A 25930-nucleotide genomic window follows, 5' to 3' on the forward strand; every position below is an offset into this window, starting at 1 on the left:
AGGGGTGCGGACGGGCGAGTCGCCACCGCACGCCCGAATCCAACTGCGTGGAGGGGTCAGGCCAAAGGGGGAGACCGGTCCCCGAAACTAGTGGAGGTAGGAAACGACCCTCAGCTAGAAACAGGAGGCTGTTACATTTTATGTGGCGCAGCCCCTCGCTACACCCGCTAGGAAGGCACCACATAGGGTCAGGGAAACTGGCGCCAAGTTTACCAAGAGGAGGCCCGAGGCAGCCGGACAGAAGGGTTGGTAAGAAAGGCCAGACAAAGGACACACAAAGTGGGTCCTGTGAAGCACTCCAAAGTTATCTGGGAGTTGTCTGAGCCCCTCACCTGGTGAGCACAGTACGACGTGGGCAGCCGTTACCTGCAGACGTGGTCTGGATAATAAGAACTGTGAGTAAAGGCCCTGGACTGCATCACTGACTCCGTGTCATTACTGCTGCTGCCCTGCACCATCACCCCCATCCTCCACATACACTGCCCTGAGGCTATACTCCTCCCGTGGGGAGTTATGCTACGCTCTGCTGCACCCATAACACCAGCCTCAGCGGTCTGCCCTGGAGCGGCGGTTCACTCTGACCGCAATCCACGGGTGGCGTAGTCGGACATTTAAACATCAAAACCACATAAATAGTTCCGCCACTGGTTTGACCGCCCTGAGCCACGGAACCGGGTTGCCGCCACGGAGATTACAACCACCAGCATCCACCAAAAAGGGTCCGGCTCCTGGTGTCCCAAGGCCCAGGGGGCGCGTCAGAACATTTTCATCACCTTTCACAATCACCAATGGGACAAGGCAGGGATGTTCTCTGTCCCCTCTCTTATACATCCTAGTGACGGAGCACCTGCTGTCATCAATTCGCCATAACCCCAATATTAGGTGGATTGAGGTGGGAGGCACCGAATACAAGTGCTCTCTATTTGCTGATGATGTCCTAGTATATATCACTCAATCACATATATCCATCCATGCTGTTATGGCTGAAATAGATCACTTTGTTACACGGTCAAATTTTAAAATCAATGCAGCGAAGTCTGAGGCCCTCGATGTCTCCCTCCCCAAATCCATATAGGATTCCATTAAGTCCAACTTTCCCTTTGCCTGGCCCTCACAGGGTATCAAATACTTAGGAATTCCTATTCATAGAGACCTCTCCCATCTATGTTATCTTAATTTTGGGCCCTTTATTGAACAACTCCATACAGACCACGGTTGGCAAGTTAGAACTGTAAGATTCACTACGTGAACCACTGGTGTTTTGTGGAAAAGCACATGTACACTGTGTTCCAAATTATTATGCAAAAAGTGTTTAGGAGTGATAAGGGAAGAATTTGTTTGTTTGTCAGTTAAACTCATTGATGGTGATGTGTGTCAGGGCTCTTTATATCACTGTAAGCAATTGCAGACACCTGTGCTAATTAGTTTGGCAGGTGTGTCCAATGAAAGGCAAGACTACTTAAGAAGGCTGTCTCACATTATTAAGCAGCCTACATTTTCTGCCAAAATGGGAAAGAAAAAGGATGTGTCGGCTGCTGAGAAGCAACAAATTGTGGAGTGTTTAGGTCAAGGCATGACTACAATCAACATTGTGCGATGATCAGGATGAAGTGTCTTGGCAATCAAGAAGTATGTAGCTGATTCACAGTACACACGTGTGCGTGCTGATAAGGGCAAATTGAGGACTCTTTCCTACAGGCAATTACGTCAGGTTGAAAGAGCAGCGGCAAAAAAGCCTTGTCATAGCAGCAGACAAGTTTTTGAAGCTGCTTGTGCCTCCAACGTCCCCCGAACAACAAGATGCAGGGTCCTTCAGAGGTTTGCAGCTGTGCATACGCCATCCTATCGACCTCCTCTATCCACTTCACACAAGCAGAAACGGCTCCAGTGGGCCAAACATTACATGAAGACTGATTTCAAAACTGTTTTGTTCACGGATGAGTGCCGTGCAGCGCTCGATGGTCCAGATGGATGGAGTGGAGGATGGCTGGTTGATGGACACCCCACGCAAACACGGCTACAGTGCCAACAAGGAGGAGGTGGAGTAATGTTTTGGGCTGGAATCATGGGGAGAGAGATTGTCGGCCCCTTTAGGATCCCTGAAGGCGCTAAAGATGAACTCCATAATGTATGTGGATTTTCTCAAACAGCACTTCCTGCCATGGTTCAAGAAGAAGAACCGTGTATTTCACAACAAGATCATTTTTCTGCATGATAATGCACCATCTCATGCTGCACATAAAACATCTGCATCTCTGGCTGATATGGGCATAAAAGGGGACAAACTTATGGTGTGACTCCCCTGACCTGTACCCCATTCAGAACCTTTGGAGCATCATTAAAAGGAGTGTCTATGATGGCGGGAGGCAGTTCACATCTAAGCAACAGCTCTGGGAGGGTATTCTGTCCTCATGCAAAACAATTGAAGCAGAAACCATCCAAAACCTGACAAATTCAATGGACGAGAGAGTTCAGAAGCTCCTTTCGAACAAGGGGTCGTATGTGAAAATGTAACATCACCTAGAATAAAGTTTTGAGTTGAAAACTGTTTGATTTCAGTTTCTAACAACCTGCTAATGCTTATAATTTCAAAAATGACCATTTTTTTGGTCTTTATTAAAATGAAAAGGTTGATCGAAAAGTTTGGGGGATCTAAGAGTGTGGCAACCCAGTAGTCATGATTACTTCGAATTCTGACAATATGAGGGTCATGCTGCAGGTAGTGCAGCAAGAAGGCACTTATGTGTCTTGCGCATCTCGGAGCCCCAAAATTATTTTCCGGGCTAGATGCAGCTAAAAATTATTATTAATTTTAAATCTGGTGAAGCTTTAGTATAGATGGCCTAATAGGATCAGTGCTGCACACTGCTACAAAGCCCAAATTATTTTCCAGTCAAGATACAGATAAACATGATTAGTAATTTTAAATCTGGTGGAGCTTATTATAGATGGCCTAATAGAATCAGTGCTGCACACTGCTACAAAGCCCAAATTATTTTCCAGCCAAGATACAGATAAACATGATAAGTAATTTGAAAGCTTAAAACGGTTGGTAGGGTGATTTTAACCAATCATCAAGCTTTTACTCTCCCCAGGATGACACAGGGGTAGAAAAGTCGTTTCGAATCCATGATTTGTTCTGTCTACATTATCAGTGGAGAGCCGCGTGCGCTTATCTGTCAGCACACCACCAGCAGCGCTGAACACACGTTCAGACAGAACGCTGGCTGCGGGGCATGACAAGATCTCCAAGGCGTAAGTGGCTAGCTCCGGCCATTTATCCAGATTGGAAGCCCAAAAAGAGCAAGGGTCCAGTGACACAGTCGTGGCTTCAATGTTTACTTGGAGATACTCCTGTACCATCGTCTCTAGGCGTTGACTATGTGTCAGACTTCTTGTCTCCTGTGGCCTTGCAAAGGATGGGCTAAAAAAGTGGTGAAATGATTCCGCAAAATTGATGTTACCAGCAGATACTGTGGTTCTGTTACGGTTTGAGTGCTGAACACTTGACGGTCCCACGGTTGGCAAGTTGGAACTGTGAGATTCACTACGTGCACCACTGGTATTTTGTGGAAAAGCACATGTAAGATTCTGCAACAGTCTCTGCTGATACTCCTGCATGCGTGCATCCCTTTCTATGGCAGGAATAATTTCTGCAAATTTACTTTTGTACCGGGGATCTAACAGTGTGGCAACCCAGTAGTCAGGATTATTTCTAATTCTCACAATTCGAGGGTCATGTTGCAGGTAGTGCAGCAAGAAGGCACTCATGTGTGTTGCGCATCCAGGAGCACCAAGTCCCTGTTGTGTTGGTGGCGAGGTAACAATCATGCTTCCTTCCTCTGTCCTCTCCCCCCAACCTCGCACAACAGAAATGTGATCAAGGTCTCCCTCATCTGATGAGTCTTCCATCAGTTCGTCCTCCACTTCTTCCTGGGCTCCTGCACCTTCCTCACTAGTTTGGCTGCTACCATGCGCCCTGGTAAAACCATCTCCCCCACCCTCACATGCCTGCCGCCTTGGTGCTGCCGACCGTCTGGACCTTGCAGATGTTAGCCCTTCCGCATACAACTCCTCCTCCTCTACTTCCTCCACCTCATCTTGTGCCACCACCTGACTCCGAATTCTGTTTAACATGTGCTCCAGCATGTAAATCACCGGAATAGTCATGCTGATAATGGCATCGTCAGCACTAAACATCTTCGTCGCCATTTCAAAACTGTGCAGAAGGGTGCATAGGTCCCTGATCTGAGACCACTCCTCCAGCGTGATTTGCCCCACCTCTGGATCTCGTTGGCCCAGGCTATACGTCAGAACGTATTGCACCAGGGCTTGTCGGTGCTGCCACAGTCGCTGCAACATGTGCAGAGTTGAATTCCACCGGGTAGGCACATCGCATTTTAGCCGGTGAAGTGGCAGGCCCAACGACTTCTGTAGAGATGTAAGTCGCTGAGCTGCGGGATGCGAACGGCGAAAGTGAGCACACAGCGACCGTGCCCTCTGCAGAAGGCCATCTAGTCTGGGATAGTGGGCTAAAAATTGCTGGACAACCAGGTTCAACACGTGAGCCATACAAGGCACGTGTGTGACATTGCCCCGGCGAAGGGCCGCACCCAGGTTTGCAGCATTGTCGCACACGGCCTTCCCTGGTTTCAGGTCCAGTGGAGACAACCATTCATGAAATTGGTTCTCCAGAGCTGACCACAACTCCTCAGCTGTGTGACTCACATTTCCCAGACATTTCAATGTAAAAACCGCCTGATGACGTTGAGCCCTACTGCCAGCATAGTAAGGAGGTGTGCAGGATCCCTTCTGCGCAGTTAGAAAGCTTGTGGCATGACCAGACAGGCTTTGGGTGCAGGTGGAAGACCGAGAGGAGGTTGAGGAGGCAGAAGCAGTGGAGGAACTTTGACATAAAGAGGATTGACGCACAACTCGTGGGGACGGCAAGACTTGGACAGCAGCCCCTTGTCCTGCTGTCACCATAGTTACCCAGTGCCCAGTCAGCGACATGTAACGCCCCTGTCCATGCCTACTCGTCCAAGTGTCTGTGGTGAAATGCACCCTGTCACACACAGAGTTTCTCAAAGAAGCGGTGATGTTGTGTGCGACATGCTGGTGGAGCGCAGGCACACCTTTCTTTGAGAAGTAGTGCCGACTGGGCATCTGGTACTGGGGCACTGTTATGCACACGCCCGGGCTAAGCGGCGTGTGCGTGTGATTGGTAGTGATTCCACTGGACCGTGCCGGAGAGTGAATGCCTGGAGGGGCGTGACTAAGTATTCACCCGATCCGACCAGGGTCGCACGACGGCATACGACGCCAGTGCACCAAGGAGGAACCGAGCAGAGGGACCAGGTGCTACTCCAGGACAGACCCCGGACACGGCTGTTGACCCACACAGGGGAATACAGGAACAGGCTGGTAGGCTGGCACACAGACTGGTGGGTATAGGCAGGCACGACTGGTATGCAGGCAGGCGGGTATGCAGGCAGGGGGGTAAAGGCAAGCACAGCTAGAGTGCAGACAGGGAGGCACTAGCAGGTAGGAACACAGGCGGGATAGGACCCAGTAAACACCGGGACTCAGGAACAATACAGGCAGAGGGTTACAGGCAAGCACAGCTAGAGTGCAGACAAGGCTGAGCAGGGAGGACAGGGCTCTGTTCACACGGAACAGACAGGAAGGGAAAGACAGAGCCAGATACTCACACAGTACTTGCAGAGACAACAAGCAGGAGTTAGGTACGAGTTCAGACTCTGCAGAAAAAGGAAGGGAACGGACATAGAGGCAAAACAGGTAAAGGACAGGAGAGAGTTCAGACTGGAACTGAGTGTACGGAGGAGACCGACACTGCAGAGGGATACAGGAGCGGGTCTGTTAATACGGCCCCCAGAGAGGCGGAACGAACAGGCAAGGAGCGTGTTCAGACAGGACAGACCAGACACAGGAGCGGGTCTAGGAAATCGGCCACTAGAAGGCGGAACGAACAGGCAAGGAGCGTGTTCAGACAGGTCAGACAAGATACAGGAACGGGTCTAGGTAATCGGCCCCTAGAAGGCAGGAGGAACAGGCTAGGAGCGTGTTCAGACAGGACAGACAAGAGAACACAGAAAGGACTCAGTTCAGACACGGGAGCTGATACCGCAAAGCAGGAGACATACAGGACTCAGTTCAGACACGGGAACTGATACAAAAAGCAGGAGACAAGAGACGGGACCTGGCACCTTCAGAGTGCAAGCACACACTGAAGGAAACACTATGCTCAGGCAGGGATAGAAGGGAGCTGCTGAGCTATATACCAAGTGACAGACAGCAATAGGCTGAGGACGCACAAGGGGTGTGACCCACAGCAGGTACAAAAGGCAGGAAGTGATCGGGCGCCGCCCTTAAGCAGCAGAAACAGACACAAACAGACAGCATGGAGGGAAGCCAGAGAGACATTCTGGACAGGAGATCAAGTGCGCCCTCTTGCACAGTGGGAGATGGACCACCATGCAAGGACGCCGCCAGGTATGTTACAGGCACTGAGACGGACATAAGGTCTCGAAAATCCTCTGTGTCCACCAGGCGGAAAGGCAGCATTTCTGTAGCCAAGAACTTGCAGATGGTGAAATTCAACCTCTTAGCTTTCTCATGGCTAGGAGGAAATGGTCTTTTACTTGTCCACATCTGAGGGACCGAGGGCTGGCTATTGTGCTTAGACGGGGTTGATAAGGGTGTCCCCGGCAAACTGCCGGTCTGTGAGGAAGATGCAGGCGGACATGTTAGGTTGCCTTGATCCAAAGGTGGTGCTATCGATGTCGGACAGCGCTCAACACCAGCTGGTGTTACCACCTCCAAAGAAAATGATGACCTGCCAATCACGCTGGCTGTTGCGGGTAAAGAGGTGGCAGGTCTGCGCCCCAAAACAGGTGTGACTGCTGTCCCCCCAGTCACAGAGGATGAAGAGGCCGCGGATGCACAAGATATGGCAGACGGTGGTTGGCCCGGCCGGCTAGGCCGCATTGTAGCACACTGAGCTTCCCACTGCAACTTATGCTTCATGTCCATGTGCCGGTTCATGCATGAAGTACTCAAACTATGTATTTTTTGGCCTCTACTTAGCTTTTGCTGACAAATGTTACAGATAACACGAGTTTTGTCATCTTTATCGATCTGAAAAAATGCCCAGGCTATGCAAGGCTTAGCACCCATGCGACCTGAAGAGCCACCACGACTTGTGGTGAGAGGCAGAGTTGTGTTTGAAGATGCAGTTGTTGACGTGCTTCCAGTACTACGTCTCTGTCCAGGAAGGCGCAACCTGACCTTGTCGTCACTAGCATCTTCCTCCACCTCCTCTGCTGACCTCATCTCTTGGCTGACTGTGGGTTGACAGTAAGTGGGATCTCCAACCTCATCATCATCACCCTGTGCGTTATCACACCCGTCGTCCTCAGAGCCAACCTGTTCCTGCCCTGACAAAAAACTAAAGTTGTCGCTCCAATCAGGTATTTGAGTCTTATCATCGTCTTCCTCATTGTCTCCACCAACAGGAGTTACAGTTTGGGAATGAGGGTCTACATTATGGTCAGAACCTTCTGCGTCTAGTCCTGGATCCGACTCATAAAGATTCTGGGCATCAGTGCAGATCATTTCCTCGTCTGGATTCACAGAAGCGCTGGAGTCGACCTCTGATTCCCAGGCTATAGTATGAGTAAACAGCTCTGCAGACTCAAAAATCTGTTCTACCTCATACTCAGACGGGCAGCTGGAGATTTGGGAGCTGTGAGGAAGCAAGTGCGATTGGGGTGACACCTTTGAGGACTGGAGTGTTTGTGATGTTGAAGTTGATGTGGAGGAGAGCCCACTTAAAGGAGCACTTGATATCCGTTGAAGCACCTGCTGTTTTTGTGCCTCATCTGGAATTTGTAGCGATTGGCGTGGCCGTAAGAAAGGGATCTTATCACATTGTCCGCTAAAAGAAGTAGACATTTTAGTTTGGCTGGAAGATGGTCTTTCTTCTGCAGATGTTACTGTTGCTTTAACACCTACCCCACGGACACAACCTTTTTTCCCGTTCCCAACACGCCTATTCCCCTTTCCACCAGCAGCAGGCCTTTTTCCACTCATTTTGGTGGTTAACTAATTAACAACTCTGGAGTTGTTTGCACAAAAAAACAATGGATGGGAAACGAGCAGAGCTGAGTGGCCAAACTGTGGTATTAGGCCAAAACTATTGGCTGGGTTAGATGCAGAAAAAAATTATATTCAATTTGCAACCTGATGGAGGTCAGTATAGATGGACTAATAGAGAAAGTCCCACACACTGCTAGAAGGCCAAATATTTTTTCAGAGCTAGATGCAGATAAAAATTATTTTTAATTTGCAACCTGATGGAGGTCAGTATAGATGGACTAATAGAGAAAGTCCCACACACTGCTAGAAGGCCAAATATTTTTTCAGAGCTAGATGCAGATAAAAATTATTTTTAATTTGCAACCTGATGGAGGTCAGTATAGATGGACTAATAGAGAAAGTCCCACACACTGCTAGAAGGCCAAATATTTTTTCAGAGGTAGATGCAGAAAAAAATATATTCAGTTTGCAACCTGATGGAGGTCTGTATAGATGGATTAATAGAACAAGTCCCACACACAGCTAGAAGCCCAATATTTTTTCAGAGGTAGATGCAGAAAAAAATATATTCAGTTTGCAACCTGATGGAGGTCAGTATAGATGGACTAATACAACAAGTCCCACACACAGCTAGAAGCCCAATATTTTTTCAGAGGTAGATGCAGAAAAAAATATATTCAGTTTGCAACCTGATGGAGGTCTGTATAGATGGATTAATAGAACAAGTCCCACACTCAGCTATAAGCCCAATATTTTTTCAGAGGTAGATGCAGAAAAAAATATATTCAGTTTGCAACCTGATGGAGGTCAGTATAGATGGACTAATACAACAAATCCCACACACAGCTAGAAGTCCAATATTTTTTCAGAGGTAGATGCAGAAAAAAATATATTCAGTTTGCAACCTGATGGAGGTCAGTATAGATGGACTAATACAACAAGTCCCATGACGCGCCCCTGGGCCTGTGTCGCGCTGCGTTGCGCACGCGGGAGCTTACCCGGAGCCGGACATCTTGAGGGTTGTAGTCTCGTGGTGGTGATCCGGTCCGTGCCCAGGGAGTCAGACTAAGTGGCGCTGTATTAGCGGTAGATGTTGGACGACTACTCCACCCGTTGAGTACAGCTAAGGAGCTGCTGCTGCAGGGCAGACCGCTGAGGCCGGTGGTAGGATTGTGCAGCGTGATAGTATAACCCCCAACGGGAGGGGTATGGCCTCAGGGCAGCCGACGTGGATGATGGGGGTAGCAGGAACCACTCGGAGACGGTACGGTGTAGTTCAGGGTCTTTACTGGTGACAAAGATAGACCCTCCCGGAGTACTGGCTAGCGATTGGGGCCTGGTCAGTCCTTGAGCAGATGGGATCTCCCCTGGCCAGGCGGAGTTGTAGGCCTCCCAAACTAACGATACTCTTCCGGCTACCTTGCTAGAGGCGGGTATAAGTAGCCCACGTCCCTGAGTGTACTGTGTGGTGCTCACCCGTATGGCCGGTGACTCGGGGCCTTCTAGTAGCTTCCGCTCCACGACGGCGGTGCTGGTCCCACGCGTGTGACCGTGCCTTCGGGTTTCTGGGCCAGAGGACCTGCAATCCCCTGCCGGTCGGTTTCTGCTGCTGGATAGGAGTTAGTCCCCACAGCCTCGGACTCCGGGTCCGGTGATAACTTCTCAGTCAGGGCGATCTCTGCAGCTGCCAGCCCCTGACTCCTTGTAACACTGCTCCCACAGAGCTCCTGATGTTCTTTTCCTATATCTGCTTCTCTGTCTCTACTTCTTCTCTACTCACTAACCCTGCCTCAGCCCTAGGTTTATATAGGGGAAGTTCTTCCCCTCCCAGGACTGGGCAGGAGGTGTGGCATACATAGGATCCCTGACCAAGAGACCTCCCACCTGTTCTCAGACATAACATTGCTGTTACTGTGGAAACCAGACCCCTGGGGTGCCACATTCCCCCCTAGTGAAATTTAGTACTCCGGGACTAAACATATTTTTAGAAAAACATAACAAGGTATAAACAATAATAATACAATAAGAAAAACACATAAAGATGGTTACGGCGTGTCCGCAACCGGGTGCAGTTTTGAAGAAAAGCAAGGTGTCCATTTCACCAAAACAGGGAGACGTAACCAGGTAGGGGTCTGTCCTGCCCCGAGTCCTTAACAGTCTTTAGTCCATTCCTGGGTTACGCTCCAACCATGTACAAAGGATTCCCGGTAAATCCACCAAAGACTCCCATAAATTACTAGAAACACATAATTATTTACAGGATATGGCCGCTCTCAGTCCTCGGCCAGTGGGGATAAGGAATGGCTGCTCACAGTTCTCAGCCTGGTTTAAGATAGGGGCACATGGGGAACAATTCAGTAATCCCAACGGGGACCATATTTTAATTAGCAGCAGTCCTTGTACCCTTACGGGTAACTATTTACAGCTCTTTATTCACGCTACTTCCCTTCAGTAGCTATGTCCTCTTTGTGCTCCCTCCTGAGGGTAGTCCTCAGACCCGTCCGGGTCCTCTTGGCTTTCCTCGTATTGGTAGTACTGCAGCTCCTCCTCGGTTAGCTGGGTTAGTATCTCTGCGACAGTCCTCCTCCCAGGTGGCCAGGACTTTACCTCCCTTTGGGCTGCCCCGGTTAATTGGGCCACCAGGATGCTCACTTTTTGCTCCTCTGTGAGGGGGTACACCTGGAAGAGGCTATCCAGCTTTTCTCTAAAGTCATGCAGGGTATGTGACTCCCCTGAGTACTGGGCTAGCCAGGCTGCCCCCGGGATATAGGGCATGGTGAAAGGCATGACCGCAACAGCGGTGGCGCTGGCGGGGGTTGAAGCGGTGAAGCTCTCCTCCGTATCCGACATCCTTCTCCCCCCTAGTGGACCATGGCCTACCTTGCGATGATCCTCTTCCGTAGCCCGCGGCTCCGCAGTGGATCGTCAGGGTTGAGGACCTTCCGTCGCGCTCCTGTGACGTCGGCGTCTGCTGGGCTCCTTCCAGGACCTTACGCAACGTCCGGACGTGAGGCGGGGCTTCAGTTCTCGCGCGCTTTCGGAGTCCACGCCCCTCTTCTTCCCGCGCGGCGTCCTCAAGATGGCGTTCAATGGCGGGAAAACTCCACGTATGGCGGGAAGAAGGCCGAAGATGGCGCCGGATGGCGGGAAAACTCCACCGATGGCGGGAAGGAAGCGGAAGATGGCGCCGGATGGCGGGAATCTTCACCACAGGTAAGTTTGAACAGTCTTTTTCAGGCACGCAGTACCCGGTGGTTGCGGGCACGAAATCCTGCCGACTACGCCAAAAGTTGACGCGCCCCTGGGCCTGTGTCGCGCTGCGTTGCGCACGCGGGAGCTTACCCGGAGCCGGACCTCTTGAGAGTTGTAGTCTCGTGGCGGTGATCTGGTCCGTGCCCAGGGAGTCAGACTAAGTGGCGCTGTATTAGCGGTAGATGTTGGACGACTACTCCACCCGTTGAGTACAGCTAAGGAGCTGCTGCTGCAGGGCAGACCGCTGAGGCCGGTGGTAGGATTGTGCAGCGTGATAGTATAACCCCCAACGGGAGGGGTATGGCCTCAGGGCAGCCGACGTGGATGATGGGGGTAGCAGGAACCACTCGGAGACGGTACGGTGTAGTTCAGGGTCTTTACTGGTGACAAAGATAGACCCTCCCGGAGTACTGGCTAGCGATTGGGGCCTGGTCAGTCCTTGAGCAGATGGGATCTCCCCTGGCCAGGCGGAGTTGTAGGCCTCCCAAACTAACGATACTCTTCCGGCTACCTTGCTAGAGGCGGGTATAAGTAGCCCACGTCCCTGAGTGTACCGTGTGGTGCTCACCCGTATGGCCGGTGACTCGGGGCCTTCTAGTAGCTTCCGCTCCACGACGGCGGTGCTGGTCCCACGCGTGTGACCGTGCCTTCGGGTTTCTGGGCCAGAGGACCTGCAATCCCCTGCCGGTCGGTTTCTGCTGCTGGATAGGAGTTAGTCCCCACAGCCTCGGACTCCGGGTCCGGTGATAACTTCTCAGTCAGGGCGAGCTCTGCAGCTGCCAGCCCCTGACTCCTTGTAGCACTGCTCCCACAGAGCTCCTGATGTTCTTTTCCTATATCTGCTTCTCTGTCTCTACTTCTTCTCTACTCACTAACCCTGCCTCAGCCCTAGGTTTATATAGGGGAAGTTCTTCCCCTCCCAGGACTGGGCAGGAGGTGTGGAATGCATAGGATCCCTGACCAAGAGACCTCCCACCTGCTCTCAGACATAACATTGCTGTTACTGTGGAAACCAGACCCCTGGGGTGCCACACCCACACACAGCTAGAAGCCAAATATTTTTTCAGAGGTAGATGCAGAAAAAAATATATTTAGTTTGCAACCTGATGGAGGTCTGTATAGATGGATTAATAGAACAAGTCCCACACACAGCTAGAAGCCCAATATTTTTTCAGAGCTAGATGCAGAAAAAAATTATATTCAATTTGCAACCTGATGGAGGTCAGTATAGATGGACTAATAGAATAATGCTATGCCCAAAAGATTTTACTTCACTAGGTGCAGTAAAAAAATTGGTATTCTATACACAGGTGGTATATCTTGCAACACAGATAGGCTACTCCACTGACTAACACACTCTGCAATAGGCCAAAAAGGATTAGCTTTGCTAGATTCAGCCAAATGCTGTGAAAAAAACTTGCACAGCACTGGCACAGACCTGCCTGGCAAAAACTGATAGGAACTGATGTAACCTAGTCCTGAAAAGGACTCCAATTACAATTAGTCTTTACTCCCACAATCTATCTATTTAAGAGCACAGACCTGCCTGATAAAAGTCGTAGGAAATGCTGTAACCTAGTCCTTAAAAGGACTGCAATCACAACTATTCCCTACTCCCAAGCTATCTGTAGATTTGTGCGAAAATTGGCTTGAAATTAACAAGGTATAGCGCACACAGCAACAGCGGTGCCGTCTAACACGCAGCTGCAGCAGTGAGAAAATGGTGGCGACGGGGAAAATGGCTTGGTCTTATAGGGCAAGGACATGTGACATACACTGCCAATGACACATGCCCTTGCTTGTGTGAAAAAAAGCACTTCGCTCCGTGTGTGCGCTGCTGATAGGCTGACAGATTGCACCTCCCCACTGTAAATGCGGGAAAGAGAAAAAAAAAATGGAGATCTTCATTGTTCCTGCAGAGATCCATCCCCTGCCCCTCCCCCCACCCCGCTGTACACTCAAACTGCGTATTAACATTAATTTTCATCATTACTGAGAAAAAATCCAGTTATGATTTTGGTGCACGAACAGTTATCGAACATAACCTCGAACAGCCGAATTTTTCTCAAATTGTTCGTGTTCGCCGAACGGCTCGAACACCGCCCAAAACAGCTCGAATTTGAGATTGGCGAACAGTTCGAGTAGAACAACGCTCATCTCTATTTATCACCCACTCCTGGTTTTGTTTCCCACCCCTGAGAAAAAATACTGACCAAATACTCATAGTGGGGCCGTGACCTTAAGGTACGTGCAAACGATCAGTATTCAATGTGGATTTCAGGCAGCGCACTTGCCACGGAAACAGTGATGTGCAGCCTAGGATCAGTGCTCCTAAGAGAACGAATCCTAGGCTGTTGCTAGGTGACCCCAGCCATGGCCCCAACCAGCTATGATCGGTGCGATAGCCAATCACATTGATCACGCCGATCATAGCGCTACCGCGTGCTAACAGGGCAGTCACGGGGCGGTGACTGGCTTGTGACCTGCCTGACACTGCCCCATGACCCCCTGTGATGTGAGCAGAGCCCTCTGCCAGCTCTGATTGGAGCGATTGATAATGACATTGATCACTCCAATCAGAATACCTGATAACAGGTGACAGGGTGGTCACAGGGCGGTGACCGGATTGTGACCTGCCTGTCACCTCCCTGTGACCCCCTGGGGTGCGCGCCCAGGCCCCAGCTATCTCTGATTGGTGCGATCGATGTCATCATTGATCGCACCAATCAGAGTACCTGACCGGGAGGTGACCGGGTGGTGACCGGCCTGTGACCTGGCTGTCACCACCCTATTATCCCCCCTGTGACCGCCCTGCAGATCCTCACACTTGGTGAGGATTTCTACAGAGCGGTCATACTGATCTGCACTGTGCTGGGCCTTGTAGTGCCACAGAATCTTCTGTCACACCACAAGACCTTTTTCTCACCTGCTCCAGTCGCTGCTGCTTCTGCTCCAGCATCCTGCTGCGGTCTCCTGGGTCCTGAGTCTCCTGCTCCATGTCCTGCTGCTGCGGTTCCTGCTCCAGGGCCTCCTCCAGAACCTGCTGCTGATCCTGCTGCTGAAAGAAGAACAGAGAAGACTTTGGTAAGTCCATCTCTGATCTCCCCTCATCCTCCCCAATCCCCCTCCCTCCCTTCCCCCTCTTCCCATCCCCCTCTCTGCCACCAAGTGCTGATCATTACTTGATCAGTACTTGATCGCTTGACTGCTGTCCGTTTTTTTTTTCGTGCGTCCTGCAACGGCCGAGCGCTGACCAGTGACTACATCACTAATCAACGTCCATGGCTCGCTGCTTTTCAGGACTTTTTTTTGTCTCTTTCAATTCTTCCTTCCCCCCTCACTTTGCACCACCTCTGTGCGTGCATCCAGCAGCCGCCGAGAGTTGATCGGTGACGCAAATCACCGATCAGCACTCGCACTCGCTACTTTACCCTTTTTTTCAACTAACCTTTTTTCTTTCCTAGAGGGCGGTCGCGCTGTCCGATTGTGTGTCGTGCTGGGCCTTGCGGTGCTACAGAAGCCTGTGACACCACAATCGCTGCTCCTGCTTCATAAGACATCTTACAGAAGACATCTGAAAGATGATATCTGAAAGACGACAACTGCAAGTAAGATTTTTTGATCCCTCCTCATCCACACCAAACCCCTCTCTCCCTTCCCCCTCTTCCCATCCCATTTCTGCCACCAAGTGCTGATCATTACTTGATCAGTACTTGATCGCTCGACTGTTGTCCGTTTTTTCCGTGCTTTCTGCAGCGGCTGAGCGCTGATTAGTGACCACAGATCACTGATCCACACTCGTGCTCGCTGTTTTACACTCCCCCCTCCTTTGCACCATATTCGTGCTCACACCAAGCAGCTGCCGAGAGTTGATTGATGACATAGTTCACTGATCCGCACTCGTGCTCGCTGTTTTACACAGCCTCATCCTCTGCACCACATCCGCGTGCACACCCAGCAGCTGCCTAGAGTTGATTGTTGACATAGTTCACTGATCCGCACTCGTGCTCGCTGTTTGCACCACCTACGGTAGTTCACACCAAGCACACTGACACACACACTCTAAATAAAGTACTGATACACACGCACCACATACATAAGAAAAAAAAATGTCCTGCTCATCCCAAGCTTGCTATTCAGTGGAGGAGGCATACACTTTTCTTGCCTCTGACACTGACAGCGAGGGAGAAAGTCCCTCATTTCTTTATTTTTCTGATTCCTCATCGTCCTCCTCTTCTTCCTCCCCAGGTGCTGCTGGACCGCCACGTGGTTGCCCCAGAACAGAAGATGAACCAGCGCTACTTACCCCATATGGACTTCGCCCCCTGAAAATTACGAGCCACTGATTTCTGATTTCGTTGCAGAATCAGGAATCAAGTTTGACACCACCGGCCTCACAAAAATAGACTTTTTCAAAGTCTTTTTCTGTTAGGCGTCGGTCTGGTGCTGGATATGAAATGGGTCCAGGACCTTCTGTGGTCTTCCATTTCAGTCCAGCCAGGGATGATGCTGCTCAGCATCACCATCATCCCCAACGCCTAGCTGGTCAGCAAGCCCTGTTTGTCTCCCAGGTAGTTGTGCCTAGCAATGTTAAGCCTGGGTTGCAGAGTGAGACAGGGCTTGTGGAATCTAAGTCCAGGTTTTGCCGCACTGAGCATGTCCGTGACCTGGCGGCTCATGATTGGTGGGTTGGCACCCACCTGACCCGGTGACCTGGCACCGCCTGATTGGTTCACGGGTAACATCACCAATAGTGCGTCGGTGGGCAGGGCTTAGTCTTTAAAAGGCCCGCCCACAAAGATGGCGACGCGCTCAGATCATTTGAGCTGGTAGTTTGTGGTGTGCACGCTGAAACTCTTGGGCTCCTCTAAGAGCCATAGCTTTATGCAGGCAGGTAGCCATATAGAGCGGGTCTGCTCAGTCCGGTAGCATGCCGGCTGAGTGCACGAATACCCGGTGGGTATCACACCCACATACTAGCGCCGACTGCTATAGCGTAGCGCCTGTACCGAAGACAGGGCTACTGCTCCTAGTCCGGTCACACGTCTCCCTGCTGTTCTTGGAGATTGTGTGAACCGCTTTAGCGCCAATCCCCATAGCGTAGCGCCTGTATCAAAGACAGGGCTACTGCTGTTCCCACGGTCGCACGTCTCCCTGCGGTTCTTGGAGATTGTGCGAACCGTCTTACCCTTCCGTGTGCCTTAACACGAAGGGTTAAGATAATTGTTAGGTGCGTCGCCGGTCGCTCTCTCCTCCGTGCAGTTAACGGAGATAGAGAAAACCGCATTACCCGGTCCGGTGTGCTGTTAACACGGATGGGTTATCTGTTTAATTGTTGCTTTTCCTTTCCACCCGGAAAGTGTTCGGCAGCAGTCCATTAGGCTGCATTGCAGACCCCGGGGTCGGTTGCGTTCCATTTAATTAAAGTTGTCTGCAACCGCCCTCCTAACATTTTCTCTGAGGATTTTGTAAACTTCATGGTGGGCCAAACTAATTGATACGCTCATCAATTTTTGGAACAAAACCCCTTTTCATCTTGTAGACGCAGAAGAAATTATGACGTTTTGGGGCCTAGTCCTTCATATGGGGATCCTGAAGAAGCCAGAAGTTTGGCATTAGAGGAGTGTTGATGTTTTATATAACACTCCAGTGTTCCAAATGGTCATGACCCGGAGAGGTTTTGAGGCCATCCACAAGTTCTTGCATTACAATGATAATGCAAGGTGTCCTGCACGTGATGACCTGAACTTTGATAGTCTTTTCAAAGTTTGGCCGGTCATCGAGCACTTCAACAACAAGTTTGCTGAAGTGTATGTTCCCCAAAGGAACATCTGCGTGGATGAGTCCCTAGTTAATTTTAAGGGGTGGCTTGGATTCCGGCAGTACCTGCCCAGTAAGAGGGCCAGGTACGGGATCAAGCTGTATAAACTTTGTGAGAGTACCTCAGGGTACACTCACAAGTTTAGAGTTTGGAGTTCACGAAGGGAAGGACTCCCGGATTGAACCCCCTGAATGTCCCCCTGTTCTGGGAGTGAGTGGGAAAATTGTGTGGGATTTGGTGCACCCATTGCTGGATAAAGGTTATCACCTGTACGTGGATAACATTTATACCAGTGACCCTCTCCAAGTCCCTCTCTGCGCGATGTACCGCAGCCTGAGGTACTCTCCGCAAAAATCAGAGAGGCCTCCCAAAGACGCTAATTGGGCAGCTGCTCAGAAGGGGTGAGAGCAGAGCCCAATGTAGCGACCACCTGTTGGTGGTCAAGGACAAGAGGGATGTCCTTCTCTTGACCACCATACATGGTGATGGCAGCACCCTCTGCACTGTATGAGGCTCCACTACACAGGTCATCAAACCAGACTGTTTAGTGGGCTACAACAAGTACATGGGGGGAGTTGATCACTTTGATCAAGTCCTCAGCTGTACAGTGCTTTAAGAAAGGCCAAGGTATGGTATAAGAAGCTGGCCGTGCACATCGTACACATGGCAACGCACAACGCTTTCCTTCTGTCACAATGAGCAGGCCAGACTTCTACGTCGTACCTTCACTTCCAGGAAGTAGTGATCAAGGCCCTGATATTTGGCAGCGGTGACGGAGCTGGCCTCAGTACTTCCGTAACTGAAGGACCTCGAATTGTACCAGGCCAGCATTTCCCGGGGCAAACTCCTCACAGCGAAAAAAAGGTAAGTCACAAAAGAAGTGCCGAATGTGTTATAAAAGGGGAATATGCAAGGACACCATTTATCAATGTGACACCTACACCGACAAACCTGGCCTGTGCATGAAAGAATGCTTCTAAAGCTACCATACTTCCATGGACTACTAATTACATTTCTGACGTATGACAACATGACGAACACTACACATCGTAGTTGTGTAGTGTTTGTCAGGTTGTCCTACACAACTTACGTATGACACTACATTATAGATTTCAAAAATCAGGTATCATTCCAAAGCGTCACTCCTTCCCTTCCGAGCCCTGAGGTGCCCAAACAGTAGTTTTCTACAACACATGGGGTATCAGCATAGTCAGGAGAAATTGGACAACAGATTTTGAGGTCCACGATTTTGAGGTCCACTTTCTCCTTGGGAAAATAATTTTTTTAACATTTTTGTGGAAAAAATGTTTTTTTTTTATTTTCACAAGTCAACGTTATAATTTTTTGTGAAGCACCTGGGGGTTCAAAGTGCTCACCACACATCTAGATAAATTCATTGGGCATCTAGTTTTCGAAAAGCGGGCACTTGTTGGGCATTTCCACTGTTTAGGCACATCAGGGGCTCTAAAAACGTGACCTAACGCCCGCAGACCATTCCATCAAAGTCTGCTTTCCGAAGAGTCACTCCTTTCCTTCCGAGCCCTGCTGTGTGCCCAAACAATGGCTTCCCCCCACATATGAGGTATCAGTGTAACCAGGAGAAATTGCACAACAACTTTGGGGGTCCAATTTCTCCTGTTACCCTTGTGAAAAAAAAGATCGTTGTTATGGAAAAAAATGTTGTTGTTTTTTCAAGGCTCTATGTCATAAACTTTTGCAAAACAGTTGGGGGTTCAAAGTACTCACCACACATCTAAATAAGTTCCTTAATGGGTCTAGTTTCCAAAATGGGGTCACTTGTTGGGGGTTTCTACTGTTTAGGCACATCAGGGGCTCTCCAAACGCAACATGGGGTCCGCTGTCAACTCCAGCGAGTTTTGCATTGAAAATGTCAAAAGGCGCTCCTTCCCTTCCGAACCCTGCCATGCGCCCAAACAATGGCTTTCCCCCACATATGAGGTATCAGTGTACTCAGGAGAAATTGCATAACAACTTTTAGTTTCCAATTTCTCTTGTTACCCTCGTAAAAATAAAAAAATTGGGGTCTAAAGTAAAATTTTAGTAAAAAAAAGTTAAATGTTCATTTTTTCCTTTCACGTTCAATTAATTGCTGTGAAGCATGTGAAGGGTTAATAAACTTCTTGAATGTGGTATTGAGCACCTTGAGGGGTGCAATTTTTAGAATGGTGTCACTTTTGGGTATTTTCTGTCATAAAGACCCCTCAAAGTGACTTCATGTGACGTGGACCCTAAAAAAATGGTTTTGCAAATTTTGTTGTAAAAATGAGAAATTGCTGGTCAACTTTTAACCCTTATAGCTCCCTAACAAAAAAAATTTGCTTCCAAAATTGTGCTGATGTAAAGTAGACATGTGGGAAATGTTATTTACTAACTATTTTGTGTGACATATCTCTCTGATTTAAGGGCATGAAAATTCATAGTTTGAAAATTGTGAAATTTTCAAAATTTTCGCCAAATTTCTATTTTTTTCACAAATAAACGCAAGTGATATCGAAAAAATGTTATCACTATCATGAAGTAAAATATGTCGCAAAAAAACAGTCTTAGAATCAGGGGGACCCGTTGAAGCGTTCCAGAGTAATTACCTCATAAAGTGACAGTGGTCAGAATTGGTCATTTCTATGCTATGGAAGGCGATCTGGATTAAAAAAAATGAAAGTCCCGTTTTGGGAAAAAGTGTAAAAGTAAAAAAAAGATTCAGAAAGTGAAAAAAAAATTGTAAAAATATAAAAAAAAAATTGAAAAATAATCCAAAAAAAAAAATATATACTGCACCCATAAATAAATATTATTATGAAAAAAAAAACAAAACAAGAAAAGTACACATATTTGGTATAGCTGCGTCTGGACCGACCTGACCTATAAAACTGTCCCGCTAGTTAACAACTTTGGTGAACACGGTAAAAAAAATAAATAAAAAACAAAGCAAAAAACTATGCTAAATCATCATACTGCCAAACAAAAAATGGAATAAAACACGATCAAAAAGTCAAATGTAAATAAAAATGGTACCGCTGAAAACGTCATCTTGTCCCGCAAAAAACAAGCCACCATACAGCTCCATCAGCCGAAAAATAAAAAAGTTATAGCTCTCAGAATAAAGCGATGCAAAAAATTTTTTTTCTATTAAATAGTTTTTAATGTGTAAAAGCGCCAAAACATAAAAAAAGATATAATTGTGGTAACGCTGTAAATGTACTGACCCGAAGATTAAAGCTACCTTATCAATTTTACCACACGCGGAACAGCATAAAAAACTCCCCAAAAAACAATTCTTTAATTGTTGTTTTTTATTTATTCTGCCTCCCAAAAATCGGAATAGAAGAAGATCAAAAAATGTCATGTGTCTGAAAATGGTACCAATAAAAATGACAACTCGTCCCGGAAAAAACAAGCCGTCACATGAGTCTGTTGGCCGAAATATGGAAAAATTATAGCTCTCAAAATATGGCAATGCAAAATGTAGTCTTTGCAAAAAAAAGGTCTTTTAGTGTGTGACAGCTGTCAATCATAAAAACCCGATATGAATCTGGAATTGCTGTAATCGCACTGACCCGAAGAATAAAGTTGTCTAATCACTTATACTGCACAAGGAAAGGCGTAAAAAATAAACTCTAGGGTTAGGGTTGTGCTAAAGTTAGGGTTGTGCTAGGGTTAGTGTTAGGGTTGTCCTAGGGTTAGGATTAGGGTTGTGCTAGGGTTAGGGTTGTGCTAGGGTTAGGGTTGTGTTATGGTTAGGGTTGTGCTAGGGTTAGGATTGTGCTAGGGTAAGGGTTGTGGTAGGGTTAGGGTTGTGCTAGGGTTAGGGTTGTGCTGTGCTAGGGTTGTGCTAGGGTTAGGGTTGTGCTGTGCTAGGGTTGTGCTAGGGTTAGGGTTGTGCTAGGGTTAGGGCTGTGCTAGGGTTAGGGTTGTGTTGGGATTTTTTCAAAAGTAAAGAAAAAAATGATGACGATATAGCAACTATTGTTTGCATGTTTTTTTGGGGTGTCTAACAACCGTGAAACATGCGGGGTGAGGACTTAAGCATGTCACTCGAGCACCCGCGATACATGGTGCATACCTGAGTACCCGATGCAAACTCAAGTAGCGAGCACTTGCGCTCAAGACTAATGACAACTTATTCAAAACTTATTCAATATGTTTACCTAATGTTATCATTTTCTGTGTCGTACCTGTAGGTTCAAAATGTTCACTATGCCCCTTGATAAAATCCTTGAGGGGTCTAGTTTTCAAAATGGGGTCACTTGTGGGCGGTTTTCCACTGTTAAGGAGCATCTGGGGCTCGCCAAATGCGACATGGCGTCCGCTCTCAATTCCAGCCAATTTTGCATTCAAAAAGTCATACAGTGCCCAATCCCTTCCGAACCCTGCCGTGCGTCCAAACAGTGTATTTTCAACACATATGGCGTACTCAGAAGAAATTGCACAAAAGTTTGTGGGGTCTATTTTTTCCTCTTACCATTGTGAAAATAAAATGTTGGGGCTAAAACATCATTTTTGTGGAAAAAGTTTGATTTTTTTATTTTCACGGCTCCATGTTATAACCTTCTGTGAAGCGCCTGGGGGTTCACGGTGCTCACCACACATCTAGATAAGATCCCTGAGGGGTGTCGTTTCCAAAATGGTGTCATTTGTGGGGGGTTTCCACTGTTTAGGCACATCAGGGGCTCTCCAAACGCAACATGGTGTCCACTAATTATGCAAGCAAATTTTACATTCAAAAAGTCAAATGGCGCTCCTTCCCTTCTGAACCCTGCCGTGGGCCCAAACAGAGCTTTACTCCTACATATGGGGTATTAGCGTGCTCAGGAGAAATTGCACAATAAATTTTGGCTTCCATATTTTCCTGTTACCCTTGCAAAAATAAAAAAATTGGGGTCTAAAATAACATTTTTGTGAAAAAAGTTAAATGTTCATTTTTTTCTTCCACATTCCACAAAGTCCTGTGAAGTATCTGAAGAGTTAATAAACTTCTTGAATGTGGTTTTGAGCACCCTGAGGGGTTCAGTTTTTAGAATGGTGTCACTTTTAAGTATGTTCTGTAATAAAGGCCCCTCAAAGTAACTTCAAATGTGATGTGGTCCCTAAAAAAAATGGTTTTGTAAATTTTGTTGGAAAAATTAGAAATCGCTGGTCAACTTTTAACCCTTATAACTTCCTAACAAAAAAAAATGTTGTTTCCAAAATTGTGCTGATGTAAAGTAGACATGTGGGAAATGTTATTTATTAACTATTTTGTGTGACATATTTCTCTGATTTAAGGAAAATTCAACGTTTGAAAATTGCGAAATTTTCAAAATTTTCACCAAATTTCCGATTTTTTCTCAATTAAACAAATAAATTTTACCACTATCATGAAGTACAATATGTAACATAGTTTTAAGGTTGAAGGAAAACTAAGTCCATCTAGTTCAACCCATAGCCTAACTTGTTGATCCAGAGGAAGGCAAAAAAAAACCATGTGGCAAACACTAAGCTCCACATTGGGGAAAAAAATTCCTTCCCGACTCCATACGACAATCAGACTAGTTCCCTGGATCAACGCCCTATCAAGGGATCTAGTATTTATAACCTGTAATATTATACTTTTCAAGAAAGGCATCCATGCCCTTCTTAAATTTTAACAGTGAATCACTCATTACAACATCATGCGGCAGAGAGTTCCATAGTCTCACTGCTCTTACAGTAAAGAATCCCCGTCTGTGATTATGTTTAAATCTTCTTTCCTCCAGGCGTAGAAGATGCCCCCTTGTCCCCGTCTCAGGCCTCAGAGTAAAAAGATCAGTAGAAATGTCTTTGTACTGTCCCCTCATATACTTGTACATAGTAATAAGATCACCCCTAATCCTTATTTTTTCCACAGTAAATAACCCCAAGTGTAATAACCTGTCTTCGTATTGCAGACCCCCCAGTCTAATAACCTTGGTCGCTCTTCTCTGCACCCGCTCTAGTTCAGCTATGTCTTTCTTATACACCGGAGACCAGAACTGTACACAGTATTCTAAGTGTGGTCGCACTAATGACTTGTATAGAGGTAAAATTATGTTCTCCTCATGAGCATATATGCCTCTTTTAATGCACCCCATTATTTTATTTGCCTTTGCAGCAGCAGCCTGACACTGGTCACTAAACGTAAGCTTGTCATCCACCAATACACCCAGGTCTTTTTCAGTTACAGTTTTGCCCAGTGTTTTACAATTAAGCATATAATTATACATTTTATATCCTCTGCCCAAGTGCATTACCTTACATTTATCCCCATTAAAGCTCATTTGCCATTTATCAGCCCAAGCTTCTAGTTTACATAGATCCTCCTGTAATATAAAATTATCCTCCTCTGTATTGATTACCCTGCAGAGTTTAGTGTCATCTGCAAATATTGAAATATTACTCTGTATGCCCCCTACAAGGTCATTAATAAATATGTTAAAAAGAAGGGGGCCCAATACTGACCCCTGTGGTACCCCACTGTTAACTGAGACCCAGTCTGAGTGTTTTCCATTAATAACCACCCTTTGTTTCCTATCACTGAGCCAATTCTTAACCCACATACATATATTTTCCCCTATCCCCATTGTTCTCATTTTATGTATCAACCTTTTGTGTGGAACCGTATCAAAAGCTTTTGAAAAGTCCATATACACAACATCCACTGCATTTCCTTGGTCCAGTCCAGAACTTGCTTCCTCATAAAAACTGATCAGATTAGTTTGACAGGAACGGTCCCTCGTAAACCCATGTTGATATTGGGTCATGAGGTTATTCTTCTTCAGATACTCTAGTATAGCATCTCTTAGGAAACCCTCCAGGATTTTACCCACAGTAGAGGTTAAGCTTACCGGACTATAATTTCCGAGTTCAGTTTTTGTCCCCTTTTTGAATATTGGCACCACATTTGCTATACGCCAGTCCTGTGGTACAGACCCTGTTATTATGGAATCTTTAAAGATTAAAAATAACGGTCTATCTATGACGTTACTTAATTCCTGCAGTACTCGCGGGTGTATCCCATCTCAGAATCAGTGTGATCCTTTAAAGCATTTCAGAGTTATCACCTCATAAAGTGACAGTGGTCAGAATTGTAAAAATTGGCCTGGTCATTAACAAGCAAACCACCCTCGGGTGTAAAGGGGTTAAGGGAACTTGTATTTCTGATTGTTGGATCACTTATACTATACATTTAACTGCAATACCAGAATATTGAAACATAATGTAAAAATAACATCTTCCTATGAAGTCCACCCACAGAGTGAGCTTTATAAGACAACCAAGATGGGTTATAAGGGTCTTCAGCAAATCACTGACTGCCATGAAAACCCATTGCTTCCTCACGATTGGGTCACAGGGAGCTACTGGGAGCCTGTGCACATGTACATTGGTCCATCACAGCATTTATATAGTTAAAAAGCTGCGATTGGAGATCACTGCTGCCGCGGCTGCTATAGTTGGATACTGGTTGTGTAGCACTACGGACGTCTGTCAGGCTCAGTTCCTGAACCTGCTCCATAGACCCGATGCAACCACATGCTGCAAATTTACGATATGGGATTATGATTGGATTAATGGGTGGGGAATTGCTGTCTCAAAGACTTGTCCCTCTAAGAAAATTACACTTTATGTCTGTAACCTTTCCTTTTCTCTGTATTTTATAAAATATACTTGAAGCTAAGCAATGAAGAAGCTTTCAGCAACCTTAGTAGTACAGAAGTTGTCTGGTTTAAAAACCCATTTACCTAAATAATTCTCAATTCATACATAGGAGTAGAGGTGACTAAATCTGGCAACATTCAAATCTGCAATGGTTGCAATTTGAATTTGCAAGATTTGAACCTCTTTTATTGCAATAATGATGAGTTCACGCAGAGCAAATTGCAAAAATAAGTATTCTAGAAAATACAAATTTTTATAACATGGAGTCCACTATTCAAGATCCATTCACCAAAGTATTGAGATGGTACAAGTGTCTGATACTCTAAACAATCCAGTAATTTCAGTGGTCACCATGTAATGCTTGATTTCATCTATGGAAGACCTATAGTGGCATTGACCATATGATGCTGTGTTAATATAGAAAGTAAAGCTAATATTGGGAGTACTAGCAGCCTGGTATCTATCGATCTGCTTATTGTGAAAAGCAGACTTTTAATTACATCTATTAACAAATGTAATGCTTTCTAGACTAAAAGAATGTGGCAGTGCTTTTAAGCAGGGGCATAACGATTGCGGTCGCTTAGGTCGTGACCGCGACCGGGTCTATGCCAGTGAGGGGCCCGTCGATGACAACACAAACTTCAACTGGATGTGCGTCCTCGGATGCAAATTCAGCTGAAGTGTATTGTGGCGCAGTGGTCCTTGCACTGCAATACATGCTACCGGCGAATCAAAGGTTAGCAACTGACATCGGCATGTACAAGACTGGGGACGCATGGCAGTGACATCATGGACTCCTGTAGCTTGCATGCTGAAGTCAGCTGACGGCTATTGAAGAGGCCACCATGCTATGGGGAGGGGAGGGAAGGTGAGTATAATCATTTATTTTCTTTTCTATGCATTAAACAATAGCATCAGAATAGAGCACATATATACCAGGATGAAAAAAAAAAAAAAAAATAAATATATATATATATATATATATATATATATACACATATACCAGAAGGGGGCCCAGGATAAGGGACTTATATATCAGGTTGGGGGATTATATATATCAGAATGGGG

The 25930-nt window shown here is 46.9% G+C and overlaps 1 protein-coding gene across 1 annotated transcript in view; it reads right to left on the reverse strand.

Annotated features, from left to right (window-relative positions):
- Window positions 1-25930, reverse strand: part of LOC141265119 (ATP-binding cassette sub-family B member 5-like) — a 173075-nt gene that overhangs the window by 110198 nt on the left and 36947 nt on the right. The gene's annotated exons all lie outside the window — the stretch shown is intronic.

This window comes from Phyllobates terribilis, unplaced genomic scaffold (assembly GCF_046119375.1).
Source record: "Phyllobates terribilis strain yellow unplaced genomic scaffold, ASM4611937v1 Scaffold_4__5_contigs__length_816908805, whole genome shotgun sequence".
Classification (NCBI taxonomy): Eukaryota; Metazoa; Chordata; class Amphibia; order Anura; family Dendrobatidae; genus Phyllobates; species Phyllobates terribilis.